Genomic DNA, 7,209 nt, shown 5'->3' with positions numbered 1-7,209 from the left:
AAGTTCATTGTAAGGATAAGATGTGTCCCTTTTGCAAGGAAGACAAGTTCTAATCCTGACATTTCATCAGCACTTATCTTTTTGGCTGCCTCAGTTGAGTGTTGTGCATTAATCCCTGCTGTTGGTTGTTGGAGAGAAGGTAATTTTTGAAAGTTGTAGTTTGCAACTTCTTTGCTGTAATACAGTCTAGTTGCATTTTCAAACTCAGTGATATTTTGTGCTATTAATGGTTGACAAATTAAGAGAAGGTTTTACTCATCTTTTTAGCAATTTCTTGTGCACAATTGGTTCCATAAATCTTTTAATGTACCTTGTTCTGGGGTGGATCCTTTTACTGTCTGTTTCATTTAGTTTATAAACAGTGTTAACCTTGAAATAGGCTAAATGACCTTATTCTTGTAGAGTACTGGAGGGCTTAGAGTGATAAAGAGGCTTATCTGCTAGCAAAGGTAATTGCTTAGGATCACCGACTAATATAATTGACTTTCCACTAAAGAGTTGATCTGTTAAACCAGTAGGTTGCCTGCACTGTTGGTCAACCCAGGAAACTATTTTTGGCCTAACATTGAGTATTCATCAATTATAACATAGCTTACTTCTTTTAGGATATTTTGTAGTCTAATGAGGCTTTGCCCAGTTAAATATTTGTTGCCTTTTGCACTGTCAGGAAGTTTTAATGGTGAATGGATAGTACAACCATCTATGCTAAACGTAGCTTTGCCAGTTGTAGCTGTCACTGCACATTGTTGAAGTAGGTTTTTAACAGTATTAATGAGGTTATATAAAAGTGTGATTGTTGAGAAATGTCTGAAAATGTGAGAGGTCTTATCACTGACCAAGCGCTCACATGTGTGGATAAAAGGTGAGATGAAACATTTCCACAGCAGGGAAACACAACTGTAAGACAGTTCTTCTGATTTCCTTTTGTGCATATTTTTAAGGCTTTCTCAGCTGTGTTGTTGATTGTGCAATTTGGTGGGATGTTAAATGTGAGCAGAGCCTCCATGTTAGCAATCAGGTGCAGAGGATAGTTGTGTTTTTTGTGGTGATTGATGATGAAGTGATGAAACAGTGCAAACTTCTCCCCAGAATCGTCGGCAAGTCATTGTGCCAATATGGTTTTCTGCTGAAGTGAAAGGCCATTCTACTTCATGAATCCCTGGCATCAGTGATTGCTGCCTTTAGACACTCCAACAGGAATGTTGTATTTCTCCTCTTTGGCAAGCCTAAGTGCTTTCATTCAAACGAAGGAAAGAAGGATAGCTAAGCCATTCTTTCTCCTCTCTGTAATCTGTGCCAACAGATCAATCTCCAACTCCAACCACACAGCTTGCTTTCCACAGTTTGCATGTTTGAGCAGAGATATCTTCTGTAAATCCTCTTTACTTCTTTGCCACAGCCTGACATGGCTCTCTGACACACCAAATTTATGTTTGGCAGCATGGTTTCCATTTTGTCTAACAAACTTGACAATTTGTAGCTTGTCAGAGACTGTGTTGCCCTGACATTTCTCAGTGGTAAGGTTTGTTGCCACATTGTAGTTCTTGTCTCTCTGGATTGATGGAGAGAAATCATGATGTTTATCTCATCAGCTGTTTGTTATATAGTCAACTAAATTTATTTGTGGATCAAAATTGAAAAATTTTATTGGTAAATGATTTTACTTAAGTTAACAAAGACCAATTACAACTGAGCTTGTTACAGTCTTCCTTTTGTTTTTGTCACTGTATGCCAATTAGGAGGCACATGTCAAACAATAAGATCTGTGTGTAATATGCACCAAAATTTTGAAAGTTATTTTTCCAAAAAAATGTGTGTATCATGCAGGTAAATACAGTATGCAGCTAAAATAGCCCTGTGGCAAATCTTCAATGTTCAAAGCCCCAAGAAATGCCATTAACATGTACCTCCAGTTTTTTTCTTAGCATATTTTAGTGTTCTTCCTCTTCAAGGAAATTTTGAATGTCAGTGTCTGTAAGTGATACAAATTTTTAAGTGATTTAGCAGATGTAAAGCGAGAAATGACCATGGATTGTGAATGGTGAAGGTTTTGACTCTTTTGTAACATTGAGTAAGGCATAAAGCATACTGAAACCTGGAGAAGGCATAATAAGTGAATAAAAACACAGCTGTGTTAATATCTCCGCTGCAAATTTTTCTAATGTACGATGAATGAGAAGAATAATGTTGAATGGTCAAGATTAAGAGCAGATTGTTCTGTGCTAACTGACCAGCATTGCCAAGATAACGACATATACTTATTGGACCACAGAATTATGGCTGTCGCCGTTATACTTTGGTTTCTGTATATTTTGGACAGTCAGGCTGCTTCCCTGATTTTTATCATGGTTGCCAGTGTGCTGATGCCTATTGGCCTTTGCTTAAACCACACCATCTTCAACACTGAAACTTGCCTGGCTACAGGAAAAAATGCACTGCATCTCCGGTTAATCTTTTTACAATAAAGCTTTATGGCTTTGCAGCCACTGTATTGGTCTGCAGTTTGTACATCTTTCTTTTCCTTACTGAACTTGTCATTGGCACTGCCTGAATGATTTTTTGAAGCTTGATTATGGTTGCAAACTTTTGCCTAGTTGCATAGTTGCCAAACTTAAAAGTTCTTGGTCGTCAGACCTCTCTGTCTCTCACAGCCTTTCCAGAGAGAGAAAAGGACAATAGGTAAGCAGACATTTCTCAAAGGGAAAGTGACGAAAAATGAGTTAAGATATCTCTAGCTTCGAGGTTTTTGAGGTGCTTAGGCTTGTGAGTTATGTTTTCCTTTCCGCTTTGTCTAAAATTGAAAAGTTGTGTTTATCCAGAAGAGCTGAGATATCTTTCAATTCTTTATCTGGATCCAAGCAAGGTGGATTTAATGTGTGGCTCCCCTTTTGTGCTTCAGTGCAAAATTGCCCCAGGTTGTGGTCCAGCTGGCCAATCTTCATGTTTTTGAGTGGTGTTTGTATAGCTTTCTTTGAGTAACAGGCTGAAACTGAACAGTAGAATGACTGATAGAAATTGATCTCCGTTACTTTCTGTATTTGATTAAAAAAAAAGAAGGCCTTTAGGAAAGAAACTTTGCATAACTCACTCGGTACAGTTTTTGTTGCCAAAAGCATTTAAATGGCTTCCCATACCAGAGCAGTTTTATTATCTCAAACTGCTGGTATTTATTATTCATTTAGAAAGGTTGATATAGACTCGTTTGTTGTTTTCTTGGTTTTCTCCACGTTTCTTAGTTCGACCAGCTGATCAACCTCCTGCCCATTGAAATTGGCAAGTCTGAAACTCTTACCTGTGGGCTCGTCATAAAAATTAAGTACTAAATTGACTTGCATCAAAATTAGTTTGTATTAAAAGAAGCATCCTCCACTGAGAAGTTTTATCTCTTTGTGGAGATCTCCAAACTGTCTAAAACATGCACTCAACTTCACACATTCCTCATTGACCAGGTTTGTTTATAAAAGCTACCAGAGGCGGAAGATTGGTTGTTATAAAAATGGATCTCCCAAATATCTTGAAGAGTTATTGAATGCTGTGAGGTGCATTTCTGTCTCTGATGTCAAACATCAAAGAAGCTATTAGTAATAGTTATCACTAAAGCTGCCCTTGCATGCAGAATGCTGGTAATAGGTTGGATATTGTTGTTAGAAAAAGATACTGTCATGAAAAGCAAAAGAATGTAATATTATTTTGTAAGATTAAAGAGTATGGTGAAGGTATTTTTAGAAATATGGAAACTCTCAGGTGGATTGGGGTTACTCTAGTGAGTTGGATTGAGACGTTTTATGAACACAACAGTGAAACACAAATTTTTATCGATGACCTGAAACAAAGGAGTAGGGAAAATGTGAAACATTTACTTTAGTAAAGCGAAAAAGAATTTATACATGGATGAGGAAAAAGAAACTGTGACACTCTTATAACAGTATAAAATGGGTATTGGGAATGGACTTTGGTAACATACCTAAGTAATGTTATGCATTGACTTAAAATTTTGGTTATATTTTTTGTGTTCTACACCACAACAACACTTGCAATGGATATGACCATTATTTCACCTCTTTTACTGAAGTTTTGGTGTTTTATCACATTGTGTTACACAGCTGTAGTTGTGCATTGTGTCAATCCTTGTACCAGGTTGGTTTCATCTGTGTTTTCCTGTGCCTGAGACTCTCCATCAGTATGATTTGTCATAGAGATGATTAGTTTTTTATCTTAGAAAGCTGAAAATTGACATGTCTGAAAGGAAGTATTTTTTTTCTTCAAGAGGGGTGGTGTCTTCCCCATAAACATAGATGCCTTTCACTGACAAAATCACTGAAATCACTGACAACCTTCGGAAAGGTAGTTGCATGAAGTTGGTTGGTGTTCTTTCTAAGGGTGAAGCCAATATTCATTTTAATACAACATTGGTGTTGCACATCTGTTACTGTATAATGTAACCAGCAGAAAAACTCTGCAATCCTACAAACTCAGCTACTTTATAAAACAAAGAATGATATTCTTAACAAGGAGCAACTCCTATAAATACCACATAATGTGTTCCGGAACATTTCAAAAGAACCAGTGTAGTAGTATTACATAATAACAGCGTGACTTGATGAAATGTTGAAGAAAGTTCTTTGGTACACATATCAGCATGACTAAGCAGTCTGGAGATTTCTAGAAGCTTATATTAACAACAACAACAATTACTTATAACACAACAGCTTGAGAACCTGTGGAGTCGTATGATAATAGTAATTTTATTTCACTTTTGTTTCCTCTCCAAAAGAGATGGTACATAATGTAAACAAAAAACTCAATACCTTTCTCAAACATAAGTACATTTTGTAGGTCACTCCCATCTGCCTTTGGATCTAGATATACTAAAAAATAGGCAGTCAATGACAGCATGTATCTAGGAGATTATATATAGTTCTTAGACTTGTGTAGGCTAATTCTTAATCAAAGACTAGTTTCTTGTATAGGGGGAGCAGATATGATAAAATGGAATAACCCAATTGTAACCAGAAGCAATTAATCATATAATGTATTATGTTAACTAAATAGCAACTCCACAACTGTTCAGGAAAGCTGAATTATAACTTTAATACTTAATTTCAAACAGCAACATAGCAACTTTTAAATTGTATTTCAAACACAGCAACTTTAACATTGCATTTCAAACTTATACCATGTTCACACCATCAAAATATGTCTAATTAAACAGAGTTTAATGAAACCATGTTTAATTAAACATGGTTAACTGATCAACCCGCTCACAGCAAACAACAAGAGCTGACAGCAATGCAGCCTCATGTTCATGCTCGGCCTCGTACTCATGTAAGTGTAATTGACGTGAAATGTTACAACATCATACAGCCACAACATGTAAAATGTAAGCAAAATGGTGGATGGGCGAAATATTGTCCTTTTGTGTTGGAAAACAGAGAGAGAAGAAAGCCGAAAAAATGCGGAAAGTTGTCTAAAGCTTGCCAGGAGACAACTCTACAGATACTTCCACTGCAGATGTCTTGTATCATCTGTATTGTTGTTGACGCACTAGCTATTTCAATGAGCCCCAAGCTTACCTCGAGTTTGGAGTGAATAGACATAGAGGATAATGAAAATCAATTGCAAACAACATGCAGTGATTCTGTGAAAGAATTCACTGAAAAGGAGAAACTGAGTGTGCTCACTCTCTCATACATTGCCAAACAAAAATTAAATTACTTTGCCTCTTTTGACCTTTTGGATCTCTCATACTTCCAATGCAGATGTCTTGTATCATCTGTATTGTTGTTGACGCACAAGCTATTTCAATGAGCCCCAAGCTTACTTCGAGTTTGGAGTGAAAGCAGGTCTTCATCCCCAATTAGTGGCCGCTCTTGATGTTTGCCATATGCCTGTCATTGCACCTCTCCAAAGTCCGGAAGATTATGTGAATTGAAAAGGATTCCAGGCAGTAACATTGCAGGGATTGGTTGACAGCAACTATCGTTTTGTTGACAGTTTTGTTGGATGGCCGGCTAAAGTTCACAATGCACGCTTATTTAAAAATTTACCCCTGTTTTCCCACGGCTGTGAGAGGACTTTCCTACCACTTCAATTATCTTGAGTCATATCAGGCGTGAGAGTTCCGCCCTTGATAGTTGGAGACTCCACATCAGTGACAGGCTAATGAAGTGGTATACAGTAATGGGAACTTAATGGAGAAGAAGTGAATTTCAACAAGATCCCCAACATGACAAGAGTGGTGGTTGAGAATGCCTATGGAAGGCTAAAGGGTAGGTTCAGAAGCATTGCAAAGACGGTGGACCTCAATGTTGAGACTGTGTGTCTTGTCATTGCTGCTTGTTGTGTGTTGCACAACTTCTGTGAAGTCATGGGTGAGGACTTAAATGAAGAGTGGCTGCAAGATGTGCAGCTCCATCTTAGTGTTTTCCCAGTCGACCCAAACCAAGGACAAAACAGGAATGCTGTAGCCATCAGAGAAGCTAATTACTGTGTGAATAGAATCCCATGCAGACATTCTTTTGGCTCATCATGCAATCTCTCCTGACCTGCTCAATAAGAGATTGTGAGCCAAGAGACTAAAAAGCAAAACAAAACAACAACTTTATTGACTAACATGAACTACTGTGCAGACTATGCAAGTTTAATTAAAGAAAGATTTTAGCTATTACATGTACTATGTGAATCCAAAATTCATGAACACTTCAATATTTTTTTGACTTTGACATTTTAATTGTGTATTTACCAATCACATGCGAGATAAAACCACAAAAAAATGCAAGCTATACAGTTTGAGCAATAAGTAACAGCAAATTAATTAACAATATTATAACAGCGGCGATAGGTTTACAAACTGAGTTGAACCATATTTTACCATTTCGCAACACCACGATGGCAATCCTTTATTATGATCCAACACGTAAAAACTGAAAATAATCATACAATGGCCAACTAAACTTAATTATCATGAGCTTAACTAATAAGCGAAAACTATTGAGGTGAATGATCCAAAAACAATACAACAACAACAGAATTGATCATTCGTGAAATCACCAAATAACGAGTACTTAAATCAAATGTACAACAATAAACATAACCTAGGAGCGCTACAATGTCACATGAACATAGCTCTATCCCGATCGGGGCGGACAACGACGTGAAAGAAACGTGAAATAAGAAGTCTCGAAGAAACTTGGGTGCTACCGAGAAACC

The sequence above is a fragment of the Pocillopora verrucosa genome, chromosome 11, assembly GCF_036669915.1.
Source record: "Pocillopora verrucosa isolate sample1 chromosome 11, ASM3666991v2, whole genome shotgun sequence".
NCBI lineage: Eukaryota > Metazoa > Cnidaria > Anthozoa > Scleractinia > Pocilloporidae > Pocillopora > Pocillopora verrucosa.
The sequence above is the reverse complement of the archived record's forward strand: the minus strand, read 5'-3'. Positions refer to the sequence as shown.